The sequence below is a fragment of the Lepisosteus platostomus genome, chromosome 12 (genome assembly GCF_059453375.1).
Source record: "Lepisosteus platostomus isolate fLepPlt1 chromosome 12, fLepPlt1.hap1, whole genome shotgun sequence".
In the NCBI taxonomy this organism is placed as follows: domain Eukaryota; kingdom Metazoa; phylum Chordata; class Actinopteri; order Semionotiformes; family Lepisosteidae; genus Lepisosteus; species Lepisosteus platostomus.
Window position 1 is genome coordinate 18851230 of NC_142622.1, and position 19445 is coordinate 18870674.

At 36.5% G+C, this 19445-nt stretch overlaps 1 long non-coding RNA gene across 2 annotated transcripts in view; it reads right to left on the bottom strand.

The window, feature by feature from the left end:
* LOC148651225 (uncharacterized) overlaps positions 1-12058 on the bottom strand; it is a 344130-nt gene extending 332072 nt beyond the window's left edge. Inside the window, exons 1-2 of one of the 2 annotated variants that reach the window (XR_015925527.1) lie at positions 11823-12058; positions 11168-11353 (exon numbers count right to left, since the gene is read on the bottom strand). This is a non-coding gene — a long non-coding RNA (uncharacterized LOC148651225). The remainder of the gene's footprint in view (positions 1-11167; positions 11354-11822) is intronic. The other variant, XR_015925526.1, reaches the window with a different exon arrangement.
* Between the last annotated feature and the right edge of the window lie 7387 nt (positions 12059-19445).

The following is a 19445-nucleotide window of genomic DNA, read 5'->3' on the forward strand; positions in this document are numbered from 1 at the left end:
AATGAGGTGGGTGCTGAGACCTGCCTGGCTTTCAAGGTGTGTAGTTACAGTATATTTGTCCTATAGTAGTTGCAGTATCTAACCCAGGGTTGAGCAGCTGTGCACATGGGTGGTATCAGTAAGCACGTGGGTGGTATCAGTGATCGTTCCTTCACCTGAAAAGATATTCAGAAATGCAGTACTGTGTTTTAAAGGTTCACATGAACTGATGATGTACAGTATGTGAGTTGGAGGGTGTGTTTTTTGTATTCCCTCAAACCTAATATGAGACGTGTAAAGATCAGATATTGTAGTACTTGGCAAACCTAAGAGAAAATATTTGATAATTCTTTTTAGAAAGGGATGCACATAGATTAAAATTCTAAATGGCCATTGCATCTAATTTAGTTGAGGGCCTTTGACATTGTGTACTTTATAGATTTGTTCAGTTTCATTCTTTTCGCTGAACAACAACCTTCCTGGTCTTAGAACATCAAGCTTTCCTGTCACTGTTCTTTAAAAGGTGTGATTTGTCCAGTAAACCACGATAAGATTAATTTATCATGCACAGTAATACAAGCAGGAAAAAAACACAAGACATATTTTAACTGATGTAGCTCTTTTGGCAATCTTGATTTGAAGAAATAAGAATTATTTCTTCTCACGAATCAGTCATTACCTAAATTATGTGTACTTAATTTGTCTCAGTACGTTGTAAGTCACTTTTCTTTGGGCATTTTAATTAAACCAGGATTTCATGCTTAGTAATTCCACTTTTATTCCACTCTGTTTGAAAAAGCTATTTTCCTCCAAATCTCCCCAAGGTTGACAGCTTTGGCAACTCAATGAAATTAAAATGTCAATACTTTTACAACTTTTCAGTTTTTTTTCTGAAATAAAAAGAAAATGTCCAAGCTATATGTCCAATACCGTACCACCTGAAAAGAAACTGGTTAATTTGTTATTGAAGTAATGTATGTACAATGTTGCTATATGTAGAACATGTCTGAGCAGAGAGCAGTAGTCACAAATTATAAATAAAGGACAGCACAAGTGCCAGCAATACTCATTAACTGGATGAAAAAACTCACAGTGATGGGTGTAAATCACAATCTAGCACGCATACACTAGTTACATATGATGTAAATGTTTATTGAACCAATCATGGGATTTAAGTGCAAAGGTGTAGGAAACCTAGAATGTCATTGAAAGCTCCACCCATCAACCAAGGTGACTTGTATGTGGAGCATGTTTTGTAGTAGAAGTGTAGCAAGTAACACAGAGATTAATATTTTCTTGATCAAGTTCACATACTGTAGTCCTTGTAATTCAAAAAGACCTTACAAGTTGGACTGCATGGCTCTTACTCAGTCCTTACTCTTACTCGGTACCTGGAGGACTGTTGTGTCCATAGGTTTTTCAGGTTTTTTTAAAGGGCCAGTTCCTGAAGCTGTTAGTATGGTTGAATTAATTCAATAAATAGCTCATTGAGTACAAAAGCCTAAATGTCCTGAATACCTGTAGACACAGGGTCCTCCAGGAGAAATATGGGAAATCCCTGTTATAACCAAATAACACAGCCATTACGGATGTGAAAATTTCCCTGAGCTGGTGGAACACTGTCCTGCAAGATAATGCACTGTACAGTACATGTCTGTATTGTATATGCATAGGTAAACAAGCACATGTTAAAAACGTCTGTGCAGATTCTTCACCCTAATGGCATATGAATGCTGATGAAGCAACACTGAGAAATTCTTCCTCAGTCTCTGCAGTCTGTGAGACAGTTTTATGACAAATCTGGATCAACCTTCTCACATTCATGTTTCATACTTGATGTGGATTTGTCATGTTAAATGATGGATAGGAAAATAAATTAAGGGAGTCCACAAATTCACTTTTATTAATTATGGTGGACAATACCCGTAGAAAAGTTCACTTTTAAAAAGAAGTATATTTGCAAAGACAGGCAGGCATTCAAGGTTTCACACTCTAATTCTTTATCTACTATTCCCACATGAAAATGATTAAACATTTATCCTATTGATTTATACAGTAGGTGTAATGCTGTAATGATTCTTTGTTTGCATTCAGCAATACCAAAAGGAAAATCATATATTTGCAATTACACACATGGGAGAGTCAAAGTTATGGGACTGCTTGGACTAATCTTATTATAATTCTACTGAAAAAAAAGAATCTTCACAGGGTGATGTATAAGGTTGTATTGACCTTCTTGGGGGGTAATGTGATGGTGTATATGTTTTGCTTTAATTTCTAAACAAAGTTTCCTCATAAAAATACCTCCCCACCCTTGTTAGCCATCACAGTTGCTCACACTCTGGCCACTTAATCACTCAAACTGAATGATCTGTTGCTGGCTATGGTTTTCCATGTCCATTCAGCCACCCCTTCATCATGTCAAAGTCAGGACATGGCTGAAAACGTTATGTTTTAAACCTTTTGCATTTCTGCTTCATTTATGTGATTGTTAGGGTCATTGTGGAGTAGAACACCAAACCCCCTTCTCATAGAAGGCTTTCTGAGAGCACTACACATTGGTTGAAAGGTAATTGTATTGTAATTGTGTTTCATTACTACTGTATGTCTTCTAGTAGTATCAGAAAAAGTTTACTTTAACCCTTTTGTGTCTAGATATTGTTTTGTGAACACTTTTTTAAAATGTTCTCATGCGTGCTAATGTAGATGAAAATTGCAGATGGATTGTGTAATGTGTTTCTCTTCTCCGCTACTCTGTTGATAAAGCTGTCCTATTGCAAAAGTGTCCTAAGCACTGTTTCCAGCTGGCTTCTTGGAATTCCAGTGACACACATGGAAGCTGGCATGTCTACCATCTTCCAAAGTAAAGATGCTAAATTCTTTTTAGTTTGGTACACTGTGAAGCGAAGCTTTGACAAACAGCTCATCACATTGAGGTTTACCAACCTGCCATGTCCATTCCACAGTAACATCCACATCAGCCAGCACAGTCAGAAGCTTTCTTTTCAAACAGTTTATCAACATTGAATGCCCCCATTATCTTGACATCTTAAAATAGAAAGTCTATTTTATAAAGCTTTAGATTATTTCTATTTCTATTCTGTAATAAAGCATATTAATGCAGTTTAACAAATAAGAATAACCCTGGAAAATGAGAGACACATTAAGAAGCTAAAGACTTCATCATATGGAAATGTAGGAAGGTAATTGAACTAAAACTCAAATATCCCTTTTTTCATACATACAAAAAGGAGAGAGCTCAGGCACTATGGAGAGCCAGTGATATTAATTCACGGTGAGTGTAGGAGGCTTCTTTGGAATAATGTACAGTAGCTTGCAAATCACAGACTAATACGAGAGTTTCGATGACATGCACACTGTATATTATTTTTAATAAGTGGAAATTGTTCCAAGATCGGAATACAATTTTCCACTTTCAGATAAATGTACAGTAATTGTAAGAAGCATAGTGAAAAGTAAAAAGAATGTCACCTCTGTAATTACTAAATTGCAGGAAGGCCTTATTTGTACATGTTGATCAATATTTAGTTTTAGGAAACTGATTTTTCTGTAAAAAGCTAAAACAATCACCTTGTATAATATATTGGCTTAGATAATGAGTATTTTTATCAAGACTTACTGTATGGCTGTGTGGATCCAAATGTTATCTATCCTCTTTTTTTGCTTTAATTCACATTTCTTACATTTTATGAGACCAAGATAGTTAAAACAATTTCCAACTATCATATGGTGCAAATTTGTACTTTTTAAGTGACGAACAGCCAAAAATATGCATTTTAAAACTTAATCCTGAATATTAAGAAAAGTATGTTCTTGAGGTGTGAATTTGTGACACCCACCTTAAAAACAGCACAACATCAATATAATTAAAATAATATTGTTGATTACTAAGGTTGCTTTTAGTTGAATTAGCAATGAAATTCTTGAGTGCATTTCATTGACCATTCACACTGAGATTTTTATATTACAGTATGCACTGTAAAACACTTCAACTAAAGCCACTTTCTTCCACTGAAGCACAGAAGAATCTGTTCTGTACAGTCACAGTTTCTAAAAATCTAACTGACTCCTAGTCAAAGGTCAACGAGGCTGGTGAGCCAAAATAATGTTTTCAAAATATTTTACGCTTGAGAAAACGTTGCTTGTGTTCTGAAAACAAGTCTCAAGGCAACTTTGGGAAACAAGTAGGTGAACAAATGTCATGTGAATACAAAGCACACAAGGGAAAGCAATAATGTCATAGAAGCATAGTGTAAAGCTGACTTGTTCTAGAAAAATACAGAATTAGAATGAATAGTATCCAACAGGAAAGCATCAATCAATATTATTATTCAACCACTGGATTAAGTAGAAAATCCTAATCGAATGCTAACGAATATACATATAATAAGTCGTTTTATGTACAGTATCATGCTTAAAAGACTTAAAAGCAACAGATGTGACTGAGTCATTGATTTCTTTAGAGATGGAGCTCCAGATCTCTGTCATCTACAACGTGTAGACAAGTAGTGGGAACTGATAGCAAACCAGAATCAGCTTAGCAAAGGGACATGGAGGGGTGTAAACTGAGGTGCCAAGCAGAATGATGGCTTAAGAGATTCCAATCTGATAGGGCATTTTATGAAAACATTAACATTTGAAATAACATAATTTTGTTCAAAATTTACTTTTGCATAATGTTGTACTGTAGATATGACAATAGCTATGAAAGATACAATTTTATAAATTTGAGAAACAGCTAGAAGCAGTTACTGTGCTTTTAAAAGGTAACCTCTTTGGCAATATAAAGCCCTAGTACTGTATCCTGTATAACTAATTACTCAGGATATAAGACACACCTCTGTCTATTAAGCTTATAAATCTGTTTCTGAAAGATAAGCAGTTTGTTCTTTCATTCTGCTGCCTTGGGTGTCAGTTACATGTGTCATGCACACATACAGCTGTTGAGAGAGATGTGATGTCTGAATAACTGGCCTTTTAGTTTAGAAAAGTGCTCTATGAGCCACTGTTCTTAATTCTTCTGCACACTTTGGAAGGGATTGGCGTTTCAGAGACAATGCAAAATTCAAGCATGGAGTTAACCTTTTAATACATTTTAAGAGCTGGCTTGTTTTTGGAAAAATCTAATTTATAAAGATTTGGAAACTAATCACTGTGAGATGGATGTAAGGTTGGATAAATCTGTGTGACTCCATAATAAAGATTATCATCAAAATATGGTGTCTGCTGCTACAGTATTTTGGTCATGCTGGTTTCATTCTACAAAGCCTAAAAGTACCTTGTTTTAAGAAGGAAAGAGTCATGTATTCAAAGCTTCTTCGGTTGTTTTAGTTTTGCTTCATCACATCATGCTGTAGTGCTTGATTTTTGTTTTGCCATTATCAGACCCCAACTCTTTGGTATCAGTTTTCTATCTACAGCATTAAAAATACCAACACATTCTTTTAAAAGGAAATTGTGTTATTTTTCCCCAAGATTTGGACACATTATCCCTTGGCACACAATCTTAAAGAAAAAAAAAACAGAATTTTCCATAGCAATATCTTGTACTACCAACAAAGCAGCCAGCACATGCAAATAGATACACATTTTTTTAAATTAATCTCAGTTCATCTTCAGAAAAAAGTGCTGTGAAGCACATTGTAATATACTGTAAGTAATTGAAATAGCTTGTTCCCTGTGGCAGAGGTAGAACCAATCATCCTTTCTTACTGCTTCAGTAAATTTAGCTCCAACGCTCAGTTCAAGCAATTTCTACAGAGAAGACCAACTTAAATGTGAATAATATACACAATGTAGCAACTACTTTGACTTACTCCAAGTCTTTGAATTTGTTTTCTGTAGTTTAAACTATAAAGGCCTAAACATTAACCATGTACAGTATGTAAAAGTGTCTTTTCTGAACCACCTGTGCGAGACTTTCATCTCTGCCCTGATCTACAGATAAACTGTCGAAGTATGATTCTACTGGGAGATCTTCCTGAAATAACTGCAAATCAGAATGAATTCAAATTCTCTTCATCACAATTACCTCCATTTATAGTAATCCCAGCTTGAAAGACATCTCCTCACAATGTAAGAAGTTTGTTGATTTACTCCAAATTCTTTCCCAGTGCATATTTGTACTGGATGGCATATTAATCATTTTTGCAATAGGTGTGACCTCCATGCTTCATTGCCAGCATGATGATATTTAGGATTTCTTAAATACCTTTGGGTTTTCACATAGGATTTCAATTAACACACGTTCCTTAATAGTTCTCTTTCTCTTTCTCCATTTGCTCAGTTTTTTTTCCCAGAAACAGCTCAGATTTTGTGTGGATGTGCACTGTGATGAGAAACACTTGTCTGTCTGTTCCATTGCCCCTCCCAAAATAAACCCAACTTTAAGCTTACACCCAAAGAAGGTGCCACAGCCAAAACACTGGGTTTCCATTCTTCGGTTTTCAGCATGGAATAAAGCTATTACTTGTTCATATGCTCTGTATATGCAATATTTTGTTTTACAAAAAAAAACATTTTTCTAACGTCTCTTCCTTGCTGTTTGCTAAACAGGAAAAGCTTTTAAGTTCTGAGCCTTGTTATTATACTGTAGAGCTCTAGGCCAACTCCTGCTTGGTTTAGAGATTTCAGTGGAAAGAAATCCAGAAAACCCTTCAGACTTTGAGGACCTGACTTTTTAAATTCTTCTGTGTGGCTTCTTGGATTGTCATTTTTTTTGAATGACTGCTAAAGAATATAGGAATACATTTCTTATTCAATATAAATTTAAAGCATACCCCATTAATAATAGTAATCTTTCATTTTTTCTTTAAACTACACTTCCTTGTTACATTATAAAAAATGGTGATGTTTACACAAACACTACAATACAAATTGATTTGGCACTCTGTGGCAGATTTCATCTCACAGTCAGAATTAAATGGCTTATCCAAAAGGACTAATCTCAGATGATTGTAATGCTGATCACTGACTGTAATTGTCCATTTCTAGCAGCCCTGGCAATGTGGGGCACTGCTATTAGAATATATTGATGCATTGGTCCCAGCCTTGCCTGCCAACGCATTTGAATTTTCTCACTTCACAAGTCTCCAGCTTGCACATCAACTCCACTAGGCTTTTCTCTACAACATACAGAGGGAGAGGAAAGAAAAGGTCACCTTACAGACAGGGCTCTGGCACATTCAGAGCACTGTACAGCCCTACAGTAAATCATCTTCAAGCATAGAGCTATTTTTTAAAGCTTAGGATTTACACTTTCTCTTATAGCTGAAGCTTTTGTATATTTTGGAAGCCTGAACTGTTGCACAAATTGTAAGTCAGGAAAACAAAGTAGTACATTGCTCAGTGTGGCTCCATTTACTGTAAATGATCAGATTCAAACACAAAATTTTGTACATCCCAAAGACTGAATTTTATCAGTACTGATGACAAGTATTACCTTAAAATAAGGGAAATTCAGTTATATTGGGAACAAAGAGAAGGAATGCACCATGCAGATTTGAAGAAAGTTCTCCTCCCACAAAAGACTAATAATCAATAATCAATAATGAATCATAGGAAGAAAACATTCTGAATGGAATCCTGTTTGAAACTGTGATGATGACCATTGTTCATGCATGTTAAACTGGGGAAATCAGGTCTTACAACTCAGACAAGGCACTACAGGTGCACAGCACTGCAGAACCTCTGCAAAACTGCAGCTGTTACGCAAGTGTAGGTTTTCATGAAAAGCAGGTGCGCCAAATTACTCTCAGTAATAAGGCTTTTAGAGCACTGAGAATGATTAAGAAACACTTTGTAAAACCATGAGCCAGAAATGTCAAAACTCACAATGTAGATTCACACCCAGAAAACCATGTCAGACAATTTGGGCTTTGTGGAAGCTTCTGAAAGTCTGTAGACAAGAACAGTGTCTGGCAAATGTACTGCTGAAGGTTTCAGATAAAAGGCTAAATGTATGTCAAGGACTGGACAGATTAGCCATTTGGTATAGTGTTAGAAGTTGTATAAAATAAGACACAAATACAAAACATTTTTCCCCCATTTGCAAAAACATTCATACAGTAGAAGAGAAAATACCAAGAATCTCAAATGGTTAATGACTCTGAAAAGTCTTGGGCCAAGAAGTAGTCATTAATTCATTAAATTATTATGGGAATTAAAAGAAGAGTGGTGATTAATTCATATTTTCAATATCAACTCACATTTATTTAATTAATTATGTTCCTTAGGGCAAATTATCAATTAGAACATTTTAAATTAAGTTTGTGTTTTTTTATTGGAACGTAAATGCAGTTTTATTTGAACACGACAGATTGTCTGGGGGTATTAATGAGATCAGAACCAAACAAACCCTTTTCTCTTTTTGGTCAAAATACCTTAATTAATGTATTCATTTTAAATACATATTTTATTTTTATCTAAAGTTAATGGTCTAAAGTCAAATGATGAGAATGTGGGGGGAATGTTTTCTTTTCTATTAAATGAACCAGATACTAACAATTATTTTTTTGTATGGTTAAATTATAGTACAAAATTCTGTTTTTTGTTTTCATGTTAAGCCAATTCATAAAAAAGGAATATCCGGGTGATCCAAAGATTTATTTGTATTCCCTCTCCCCTCTCTACATTGACTTTGGCTAGCTTTTAGCTCCTTTTAGGAGATTTTTAATAGAGTTTGGAACATAATCCTCGTATCTGCAATAAGGGTTACAAAAACTAGATTTATTTTGGAAAGACTATATACAGTACATTTTCCATCAAAACAAAACTGGCTTTACCCGACAATATCTTTCATATGCTTAATGACTCATTGGAAGAATCCAGAGAAACCAGATTGCAATCTAAAGAAAAGACATTAAATTAAGCTGTAAACTGTTTGATGTTGACCTATAATTTCACAATTAATTTATTAGGATCAAACTGCTAAAAGCAGTCAGATGAAAAATGACAATAGGCTTATCAACAAGGATTAATGGTGGCACAGCCAAGACATATTGATGGCCTGTAATACAAATAAATACAGTACTTGTAACAAACTCGTCTAGCATTGTAATAAACAGATTCCTTTTCTATACATTTGTTCTTTGTCTTGACCTGGAGGTACACATTGCTTACATAGAAAAATGATCTTTTCTATGAGCTGCCTTTTCACTTGGAGCAAAAGTGCCTGAAAGATGTAAGTAACTTTAGACTGCAGGGATTGTACCTGCACATAATGGATCAGCTCATGTTGTGCTGTAACTAATTGTTATGACTTGAAGGGTATTTAAGACTATGCCTTAAACATGCTTACGCACAGAAGAAGAAAATGTGCCAGTGGAGATGCAATAAAATTATCAAGGTCAAATGTTGGAACCAGATTTTAACCCTGGAATCCATGTAGTGCATTTCAAAAGTAAATGCAGCCTGACTCATTTCCCAGCAGAATTTACAGCCATGCAGAAAGTCAGCAGGTTCTGACTTTGGGATTCCTTATTTTAAATCAGTGGTTCCCTGGCTTCTCTGAATGTGTATGAGTAATCTTGATGTATTTTATACATATTATATTTTGCTCATCGTTTAATATGAGATCATAAAACTAAAATGCTGAAAAGAGGATCCAGGTGTAAAGAGAATTAGCAGAACACAACCTGCACAAATCTTACCTCAAGTTTAGCTTTGAACAGGCATTTAGTGTATATACTGTAGTGTATTGAGAAACAGTAGGTCTTAAGAGCGCTTGAAGTAGATCAGCTTTGTGTTGACTTTGGCTTTCCAGGAATCCTAGGATAATTGATTATACAGTAATTCCCAGCCCCTAGGAAGTCTCCTGCCTTTGGGCACAACCAGAAAAAAAGGAATTCCACTTGCTAGTGATCACAAAATCCTAAAGGTGACACAAGGTTTTAAGTTGAATCTTACATTGTTATTGAACATCACTTACACCACGTTTTTATGGAAACAGCAGGCTGCATGTTTAATGGATGCTTTTACAGTCTAAATAATAGTCAAATGATTGTGAGGATTCCTGCATTTCCCACAAGGGCCTGGAATTTGAGACCTCACCTCATGTTTTTAAGTCAGATTGGCTATGTTTCTGTTAAAGAGGAAGTGCATTTACAGCAGGTTCATAGCATCTGCCGTATGCTGCTAGTAACAGCAAGTTAATAGCATCTCACAATTGAATGGATATAGACTCTCTGGGTCTATTTCAATATGAATAAATGCATAAAATGAATGCATTAAAATAAAGTGTTCAATGGAGAAAATGAATTATATAGTGAATACACCTTCTTAAAAGCATTATTTAAAGTACTGTTGTTAATTCAGAAGCGCAGGTGTTCTTGAATAGGGCATAAATCATACACAGTGCCCCCTGGTGTTCTGTCCTAGATACTGACAGTCTGATGTTCCCTTCCCCCCTGCTCCTCATCTTCTTGGTGTGGTATGTGAGCTGGGTGTGAATTGTGGGCTCTGTTGTCCAGTAGTAGCTCTCTATCTCTCCCTCTCTTCTTACTGCAGACAGCCTGGGCAGGGCCAACTCTGGGCTACTGGAACACAGCCACCCTGAGAAAAGAAATAGCTTCACAGCTCCAATCAAACAGTGTTGGTCAGTACAGCATCCACTGATCTTTTACCTTAGTCATTAGCCTTTTGCTTACTATCAGGACTCTGGTTAAGCAAAGGAGATTAAAATGTTTTAGAGATTAGTTTAACGTACTGTTTGGTATGTAATTAGTTGCACTTTAAGTTTTTTCTATCTGCCAAATGGAACTGCAAAGCCAAATTTTAAAATTTCATACAGGTTTCGCTATGGTAAGATTAAACTAGTTGGAAACTGAAACAGATTCCAAACTATTGAACACATCATGATGGAAATTAGTTCTGTTAACAGTTCCTTGTGTGAATTAATTACACATAGATCAGGACTACATTCTCTAAATAAAACATTAAGAGTCCATCCATCCATTTTCTAAACACTTTTTCCAGGACAAGGTCACAGTAATTAAAACAGCCAAGGAATATACAGCTACCAGAGTTGTGATCCGGTAGTTATGAATCACAGCTGTATGGTTTCTGGGCTGTATTAGCAATGTTATTTGGTCCATGTTGTGTGTCTTTAATGTTTGTTGTTCTAAACAACAAGGTACAGTTACACCCGTTTGACCACATGCACTCTGACCTGTTTCTGTGTGAGAAACCTCTTGATCCAGACCAGGACACAGCACAGGAGGTGAAGGAGCCCACTGTACTCCACACACAGACAGCAGCCTGCCCTCACTGTCTCTGTGGACAAGGGGTCCAGGGTCCTGATCATCTGTGCCTAAGAGCCTCTTAGGGCTCTTCCCCAGGGCTGCACTAACAGAAACTGGGGATTCAGAGGTCAAGTGGAGTCTGCTTTCTTCTAAAATCATTCAGCACGGTGCTTTAGGATGACAGCAAAGGTAGGATATTGAATTTATTAAATAGGAAAGCACACTTTTTACACAGAGATGACTGTTTTTGTTTGAAGATCAAATGTTTTGATTACTGCAAGCCTGTGGGAATAGAGTAAAAGTGCTAATTTTATTGGTGTAGGGAGTAGACAGATGTTCTTTTCAAAATGCTTTTTGACCTGCTTCCTTTAATTATGATAAAATTGCAGAGCAATTTGTGAATCGCTTATTGTCGCACCTTTCAAACTTAAAGTAATTGTTTGACCACCATAATGGTTTAGAGCTGTCAGTTTGTTTTGTCATGTCATCATTTAAGAAGGTTTTTTTTGTATCTTCAGCTTTCATATTTAAAGTCTCTTTGTTATTATAATAGTTAGCAAGAGCAGACCCTGCCAATCTTACCAAAGTGTCCTTCTCTGTGAGCTTCCCAGTCTCCTGTCTGTCCTTACTCAGCCTCCACAGCTCCTCCTTCTGCCTGATCAGCAGTTCAGCCTCTGTGGGCACCAAGTAGAGCTCTGCAGAGATTGGGACACTCTTTTCATTAGCAAACTGTCCCCTCCATTAAGAGCCCAAAAGCTGCTAGTAAAGGCTTCACTGCCTGTATCTTCTCACTGCAATAGTCAGACACTAATGTCCAGTTTATCACTTAGGTTGTACTTTTTAAAGATTGGACCTTTGATTTCAGGGCGTTCTGATGACATCACAAAAGGTAAATTGATGTGATGACATCAAAATTATAGATATTAAGCAATGATATCAGCTATGCAGAATGTGTTTAGGAATTTAACTTTGCCTATATACAAAATGTTACTTAATTTAAAATAAGAACTGAAATATAATAAATACAAAAGCTTGGAAAGATTGTGTATAGTGTTGAGTAATATAACAAAAATAACAGTATATTATGGAAAATTTATCAGTACAAAAATATAATTTACTTTCTTTTTAATGCCAATACTATGCCAGTTTGAGTAACTACACCCATGAAGTTTCATTTCTGTTAGATACTATATATTGTAAACATGAAAAGTTTAAGTGAAGGATGAAAGTTTTTCATAATGTCAGGAGCCATTTATCTCTGATAGGGAGCGTGTCACACAGAAAAATGATCATTTCAAGCTGTCCATCCAATGATCTCCTTTAGATTTGTTTTACATAACAGACAACTTAAAAGGTGAAAATGTGGCTGGGGTTATGATGTGGGATACACAACAAACAAACTGCAGTACTGATGTGGACTGGCAGGGGAAGCACTCTGCACAGGAAAGCAATTACAATATTAGATGGGGGGCCCTTCCTTTCAGAAGTAAGTGGGGCAGACTATAAACTGCACCATTTTCCACCCCCTATGTCTTATTTCTCTTAATTTAATAGGTTGGTAATTCCAAAAAGAACAGTATAACTTGCTGACCCGTTAAATTAAATTTCATAAATCATACTGCAAGTGAAGTGAGATGTTATGTCGGAGACTTAAAAGTTCATTTGTAGGAATAAGGTTTTGCTGTTGAACGAACAATAAAACATACTGCAGTATCTTGAAAAATTCCTCAGAATAAATAGAGACAAGATGGTGCTTATTTTTTCTTGTATTGAACAGTGGATTATAGTGTACTGTATATTGTGCTGTACAAAACTCTTTCTACATTTCCAAAACCTTGAGAATCAGTCTTTATTTACTATCTGACTTTTTATCAATGTTACTGTTATACTGTATGTTTGGTAGGTAATGAATTACAGTATGAGAGTGTGTGAGATGCCAGATGTGTATGATCTTTGTGAAAATAAAAAATATCACTTTACCTCATTTATCAGTTCGGGGAAAGCAGTTGCAAATAGAAATAACTTTCATATTTAATATATTAATAAGGTATCCTTTATAGGAAAAGTAATATAGGAGGCCGAGTTTACCTTTGTATCTGACTTTCAACTTCTTTTAAAGTTTTCACATTACCAAGGACAGGCTATTGCTGCACTAAAAACTAATAACACATAACAATTCCAGACATCTAAAGAAGGCTTTACAGCAATGTGGTCAAATCTTTAGTGTGGACTTAAGCTTTAGTTTGCTCCTCTGACGTTTGTGTCCCTGTTCTAACTCTTCTCTTTACAGCATGGAATAAACCTTTTACTTGTTCCTTTACAGACTACGCATGCTGACGCAGCTACCCACCTGAACTACAAATAATATTTCTACCCTTGTAATAATTGATGAGAGTCTTCTTGTTCTTAAGGAATTCAAAATATATGGACATGAGGGGCAGTGAGTGAGGTCCTAGGACTTGTTTGATGTACTGTACAGTAGTACCATGTAGTCAGATTTGTATAAATTATTATGAATGGAGTTCAGTAGTAGTTCCTGTCCAAACCTCCACACTGATTGGCCTGTTGGTTCTGTCCACCATGGTGGTCTATACTGTACAAAATCTTTATTTGTGGTTAAAAAAGGACTGTAATGAGTCCATGCAAATGTGTTGAAACAAATACCAAGAGCACAAAGGCACTGTTCTCTAGAGTGAGCCATATTGCTTCCTTAATGTTTTCACTCTTTATTTTCATCAGTATCAATATCAGTATACCATATTATAAACAATTATATGAACAAATGGTTTATTTTGATGCTTGATATGCACATAATGTGTATATATAGTATATTACCATACTGGTATTTAAATTATAGTATATATTTTGGATATTAAATCAAATAAATGGTGTGGCTCAAACTTTGTTCAATAAAAAATAACTGCATATACAGTACATATATAAATATAAAAATGCAATCCATGAATAGCATCTTTGACATAGGATTCTCAAGATTGCAATATAATGTACTGTACATGTTGCATCATGTGCAGTGATGTTGTGGGTTTCTATGCTTCTTCTTCTACTGAGCCTTAGTAAGTATCTTATACAGCAGCTTCAAACAGGAATCCCTTTCGAGAAGTAGCAAAGAACAATAAATATATCTGCATTAGCACATTTATTTAATACTCTAATGATGGCAGCAAAGCATGGCTTTCAGAATGATAGAAAGCAACACTGTATGCTTCTACAGTGAAAAAGAGAAAGTACTTCTGTAATTATGATGTCCTTAAATCACTACGGACTTTAAAGAAGCACGACACTTCTGTAAGGAAAAAAACACGTGTGGTTCTGCATAGAGTTCAGTGATGTACTTGAAGTGTAGTGGCAATCTCAAGTGTCAAGCCAGAAGCATATTCCAGTCTCTGGGCGCTCACTTCGTAAGTGAGGCTTATCACAGAAAGTGAGCCTTATCTCTCCAGGGGTCCTATGTTTCCAGAGACCACATCAATGCTCAGGCACATTCTGAAGTCCCTTTAAGGCAGGAGAATTCACTGCACAGATTGTGAAGCTAGAGGAATAATGAGAACTGAAACCTCCTTATTTTACAGTTAATCTCCAAGGTCCATATAAACAAGGGGCCAGTAGTGCAGTAAAAAAAAAGCCTGGGAAATTCAGGTTGGTTCCCTGTAGAACCAACCACCTATTATACGTCACTGTAGTAACAACTTGTCACAGAGAGTTGAGGTCTCTTTTGGAAGCACAGAACCTTAAATAAGTTATCTGACACTCTGTCATCAATATTTTTTAACTGAAGTTGCAAAGTCCTGCTTCTTGAATGAAAATTTGAAAAGGCTGCTCCTCAATATTAGCTAGGCTTGGTACAGTAGATCACACAGTGAACATCCTAAGGATTTGTGGAAGGTCAGAGAACCTGAAGACATTTCAGTTTTAGGGACCCTAAGGTGCAAAACGATACCATTTAATTTCTAAAGGATGCACTGCCTGTGGTTGTTTTTAAGATTAAAGACAGCTTTAAAAAATGGCAAATGCACTTTAAGGCAGGATTGGAAAATGAAAATGCATTCTTTTAGCTTTTTAATGGATCAGATTGGATTGTGATATGATTTGGAATATTTTTATAAAACAATGGGGTTTACAAATGGGAAATTTTTGTTTTCATATTCTAAATTATCTATGGTTTATCTAGTATGCATTAACAAGAAAAAAAAAACAATATGTTATGAATAAAAAATGTGAAGGAAGAAGGACAACACTCAGGAGCTAAAAGCATGATAATTTTCACATACAGTATAGCCCACATCCCTGACAAAGGTAAGGATACTAATAAGTGGAGTTCAAAATAAAATTCAGGAACATGTCAAACCTAAATCTTGCCCACTTCCTCACACCTATGTATAACTATCATGACTGTAGTGCCTCCCACTTGCACATTATCACTCCCTCCACCCCATCATCACCTTTGCATCAAATCCCTGGTTCACTCTTCATCAAATAAAGGGGGCTTCTGACAGCCTCATTTTCATAGTCAGGCCTTTCAGTCAGCCAATTGAGGTAAAAAAGATCAAAATTGCACTAGCAGCTGGGCAAGCAGTGAGAGATTTCAGTCAGCTCAGCTGGTGGGAATACAGTATAAAGGATTCCTCAATGCCGAAAGCCTTGATGACTGTTGTTATGCTGATCAGCATTTGTCATCAACAGGTTAATCCACAGGGAGCCTACAATGAAGAACACATGCTTGTAGTACAGGATGTACTGTATGGCCACCACTGGAATCAATACAAGCCGTAGATCTGTGACACCTCCTCTTTGCAGGTCATAATGCAAGAGTTCACTGGGGCTCAAGTCTGGTGGCATACTATTACTGTTGCACAATCACAGGATGCACTAGTCATGGTTCAGTGTAGCACCAAGCAGTCACATTGCTGTTTGCAGTATGTAGAGAGTCAGGTTGCCATTCTCTTGGTCAGGCGAGTTCAGCCAATAGAGCAAATCGATTCAAATCAAACCCCTACACTGTTAATTAGGCCAAGCTATTGAAATATAATGTTATCAACTGAGCAACAGTGTGTTGTTTCTCCCCTTTAAATATATTTTTAAAGGGCATATTTGAAAATCAGAAAAGGTAATGGTTGACGATAATGGTTTGATGATAAAGAGAATTGACCTTTTCGAATATATCGAATAAATAAAGATTTTTTCTCCACATCTGACTCATTCAGTCAATGGTTTAGAACCAAGCTTCTAAACTATCACTGTCTTTAATATTTATGTGCTGAGGCAGTTTATAACTACTTTAACTGCCTTTCTCTAGAGAAGAAAATGCTTCAAGAAACTAAACAGGTCTGCTGGCCCATTTCTTTCCATGCTAAAACAATATTAAATTACTGTACATTCTAGCTGTGACACACTGGGGACATTTTACTTTTGTTGATACCACTGGTCACCACTAGAGGACCCAAGATATCTTTGCCTTTCTGACAGCCATGTGTGAATGCACTCTCGTATTAATGCCATGGGTGTCTCTGATTGAGAACATATCTAACAGAAACTCAGGGTATTCTCAGATCTGTTCAAATTTGTTCAAAATCAGCCATCTCTTCATCACAAGGAACACAGAGTACAATTTCACCATGGCCTTCAGATTCCTCTATGAGTAGTTCCCATAGACAGAGCCAGGAGAAACACTTCAGCATTTTCACTGAAAATGATAGGACTGTGAAAGATGTATTTATTCTTGGTCAGGGTCTTTTACAAGAGTACAAGATACAAAATGTATTCAATCTCTCTTTGGCGCTTGTTTTTAATACATTATAATCTATGGTACTTTACATTATGAATGTTACTATTTAGTTAAGACAGCTTTCCTGTTTAATATCTCTGAGATCTAACATTGAAGTTCAGAACAGATTCTAATGGATTTTTTTGCTTTTGCTGATGATTCATTCTTCTGATCGTTTTGAAAGTGGCACCAAGTTTTGGAATGACTTGTGAGTGCTTTGCCACATTTCTTGGCACTGAGATTCTATTTATTCTTCTGAGGGATCGTAATGTTTTAATCTGTGAGTTTATAATAAAATGTTTTCATTCACACTCTCCAAAAGTACACAACCTCCCAAATCCAGCTGGCCCAGTTGCCAATCAATAAAAGTCCAATTCCATTAAGCCAGGCATGCTGACTGCAGAGATCAATATCCTATGGAAATGAAGGGAGTCTGTAATTCAAGAAGTTGATGGAGAAGAGGAGTAGCTTCACCATATATTCTCAGTTAAAATAACAGGTAGGAGAACAACATGCTGCAGACCAAATTTGAAAGATGATAATATACAGTGCCTTGCAAAAATACTGATACCCTTCCTATCAAGTCCCCATTTTGTGAAATTACAAAATGATGGATACACTTTTTTTAAAAACTTAATATTTTAACCTGAATGCTTAGACTGAAGCACTTCCAGAGTTATTTTTTGTTCAAGGCAACCAAAAGGAATGAGGAAGTAAGGAACAGGCTGCTCAGCCAAGCTGTTGAAGCCAATACCTTGGCTTCTTTCAGGAAACAGAGATATGTTGGTTCAATTAGCTACTAAGTAACAAACATCCGAGGTGGGACACATTATCTACCGCTCTTTGGAACCTTTCTTATGTTTTTATTCATTCATACCAGTCAGTGATGGATTTCATTATGCAGTACATTGTCTTAAACATTGTGGACACTTCAAGTCAACTATTATGGATTAAGTGTCCCTCCTAGGTTACGCCTAAGTGCTTATCTAGTGATAAATACTGTTTTGATGAGTGTTACTTGAGGCCAATGCTCAAAATGGCATTCTGAGTACCTAATGAGAAGTCTTGGAAGTGGTCTTTTTACCTGGATTTTGAATGCTAAAGCTGTGTTTGGTGACAAGTCAATGACACATAAGGAAGAAAGTAAGTTGGGGTTTCTGAGGAGAGTGTGCAGAGTTATCGCCGATGAACCTCTTCCCCTCACCTGCTCTTGAGCCTCCACCTCATCTGTCTAAGACAGTCACTCTTGATGAGAACGCACACGTTTTCTTTGCCTCTGGCTATTGCTTTGCAGTTGAAAAATACACTCCTACCACTTAATTTATGCACCAATGCTTTGTTCACACAGTTCAGTCTGTAATACATTATTGATAAATGCTTCTTCTGTTCTGTGCATTTTTTGTTTGTCAAAGATCTAGTCTCCCAACTAATGTTGGTATACACTCCAACCCCTTGTGCAAGGTTTTACTGTTCTTCAGCAAGGATTCATTGAGTTTTACCCTGCTTCTGCTACAGTGTACTGGAGTAAAATGTTTACAAGGTATTTTATCATGATTCCTCCCCCCCCAAAGGTCTATATTCCATACTATCTCTTCCAAAAAATGTGCATACCTCCAGTATAAGAAATAATTTGGAAGATAGAGGATATTAAATCAATACAATAAGAAGATTAAGTAGCAAAGACAATTGCTTGCCTTTATAGTGCATTTTCCATCCTAAAGATTCCCAATGCACCCCACAGTACTTGGTGGGAGATGTTTAGTAGCCATTCCACACCAGGAGCCCCAGAACATCTGCAGTACACTGGAAATTTGTAATATGTTATAATTCTAGACATTTTGTGCCTTTGAGAATATTGCCTGTAATTTCTATTTCATAATGTAGAATCATAATGATTATGTTTTGTGGATGGACCTCTAGTCTCTTTATCGCTTGGGAACAATGTAAACACCATTTGGACATACTGCCACACAGAAGAATGGGTATTAGATCATAGTGTTTTGCCCAGGGATGTGTGGTGCCATGGATTCAGTCAGGCTCTCATTCTCCCATCACGCCCCTTCATAAGCTCTTTTAGGTTCCTTTTCTTACACAAGTACACGCGCACTTCCGAGAGTAGTGAGGACACCGACCCCCTCATTGAGGTAACAGGATACATGACTCTACGTTCCGTTACTTCTGGGCCCTTTACCTTCAGAGTCTCAAATTCACCAAGTTAATCCTGTTGTCCTCACTGCTAGGAACCTCCTGCTCCCAAATCCCAACACAGAGCCTCCTGCTCCTACTCCATTAGATCACTATTTCATATTCAACCAGTGCTTTGGACTCCCAGGTCCACCTCCAGCCCAGACGTCCTCTCCTGATGCCACCAGGTTGGGTTACACAAATACATACTACCTACATCACCGAGTCTCTTTTGCACT